Below are 2,616 nucleotides of genomic sequence, written 5' to 3' on the forward strand. Positions count from 1 at the left end.
AACTGAAACCTTTGAGGTTCAAGCAACATCACGAAAGAAATTATACAAATTCATTGATGAATCATTTATCGAAATAGTAAAATTTTCACCTAATTATTTCAGGACAGAGAGTAAGGCACTTGAGTAATTGAGTGGAACAAAATAAATTGATTCTTGATGAGTAATCCATTCCAAATACAATAAAAAGTTTAAATTTATAATATTAATTAGACTATTAAACATTATTTTAAGTAACATGGTGGAAATAACTAATGAAAGTATTTTTTTATTACAATGAATAAATTAAATAAATTGGAGCATTTAATAGATGTTTAAACCCGTATATAAATCAACATATACTAATGTTTCTAGACAGACTTATATACAAAATAACAGACAACAAAAATTCAGGAGAGAACTTTAGTGAATTCTTGCATCATACCTCCTAATATGAACATCCATACCATACCCTATATTCTACATAAAAGCCCCTACACCACCCTAAAAAACTCACTTCCAAAACCATATTGTTGACACAACTTTGATCATATAAACATAAAAAGAGATTGAGATGTGTGATTTTTATATTGTTTTTTTTTATTGTTTTTGTTTATCTATGTAGACATAAGTTTCTCGATATTTAATAAGTTATTCTCTAATTAAAAGGAAATAATTAAATTAGTGAGATTTCTTCGTGTAAAACTAGAAGCTCAGAAAAAAGAAAGAAAGATGAAAATGATGTGACAGTTTTTTTTATTGACAACAAATAAATCAGGGTATTTAAGGGATATCCAATCCTTATATAAAAATTGAAACTTGTAGTATGAACCCTCCAAAATTTAAAATGATAACCAAAAGAACAACAAGCCCCCAAACATGAGTGGAAACAACTAACATACAAAAATACATCTTTAAACAAGACTAACTAACTATTATTTTGTCGGCTCAATTAACCAATAATTGGGTCAGTAAACCCAACCATTATTCCACCAACCCATATACTACTTCACCAATATAAATTTTTTTTTTTATGAAAATTTAGTGTTTCCAAAAGCATTCTATACATTTAGTCTTGTCCAAAGATAATGTGAGGTATCATAATCTTTTGGATGAGGTATCACAATTTTTTCCAGCAGTATGGACATCATAGTAACATGATGGGCAATGGGAGAGGATTAACAACGTGGGGAGGACAACTTTTGTTCTGTCATAGTTAGATAGTTATGTTTGACTTGTGGATGCAATTTTTGAGGTAAAATCATGGCAAGGCATACCACTTTTGTGAACAATTGTTTTTTTGCATGAAGTATAGCCTAATCAACAATCAAACCACATACATACTAGGTAATTCTGATACATAATTGAAGTGATCACTACTGCAAAAAAAATGCTTTTAGACAATAGTTTTTGCTATCTTTAGACAACGATTTTAAAACTGTAGTCTATGAGCACATCGTCTATAGTTTTGAATTATAGACGATAGTCAAAGAATCGTTGTCAATTACATAAATATAGACGACGATTATTAACACACACGCACACAAACATACACGCACATACACATGCACACACACGCACAGACGCGCACACACGCACCCACACACAACACACACACGTACACGGACGCACACACGCACACATATATGGTCCAATAAAATACTACAATACAAAATAAGTTGATATTAGTGTTTAAAGTACACATGATTTATTATAAACAATAATTAAATATGATTATTTGCTTCCAACCTCTGTTAACGACAAGTCTTGTAATGAAAACCATACATTGCATAACATAGTAGTCACACACGTACCTTTCTAGTTCTTTATTACACTACAATTCCAATAAAACTAATTTTGGAATTCTTGGATCTTAATTCATGAATAAGGTTAAATGAATGTATGACGGTTAAGGACAAAGATTTGGTTGCAATTGAGGCCAAGACTAAGGGTGCGGATATGGTTCCTATTTTTGTTGGCTAACGATCATGTAACGTTGAGTTTAAGTTAATGTAATGTAATGTTTTGTTTGTATGGTTATATAACGTGTTTGATGGTAATGGATTGTACGGTCCTTCTTGTAATGTTCATTGAGGTAGATATACCTCAAACTTTAGAGATTAGAATATACTCAAATGCTCCTATTTATTAGTTCTATTCTGATAAAAAAAATTAATTTTAAAATGATTTCTAAATTAAAAATTAGCCGTTAGTATTAATTTTTTAAATGTCTAAAATAATTTAACTTACATATATATAAAAAAAATTGTACTTAGGAGGGACATTTGAGATAGAAACTATTCTCTTACCAGTTCTGATAATTTGTTTGATATATATATTAAAATTTGTTATTAACATTTACTCAAAATATTGTGACACAAATATTTCTTCTTTAAAAGTTTCATTATATATTATATATGACGTCACAACATTTGTTAGTTTATATTAATAATATGAAAAGGTAAATAGTTTATTCAGTAAATATATCATAAAAAAAATTATAATCTTGGTGTAAATTTTTTAATTGTGTTAATTTTGTTTTAACTCTTCTAATCTTTAGTAATTATTAGGTGTGTTTATTATAACGAGAATTAACATTAATATATGCAATTAACGTTGAAATAATGACTAAGGATTTTA

This window comes from Phaseolus vulgaris, chromosome 1, assembly GCF_051622355.1.
Source record: "Phaseolus vulgaris cultivar YP4 chromosome 1, ASM5162235v1, whole genome shotgun sequence".
Lineage (NCBI taxonomy): Eukaryota > Viridiplantae > Streptophyta > Magnoliopsida > Fabales > Fabaceae > Phaseolus > Phaseolus vulgaris.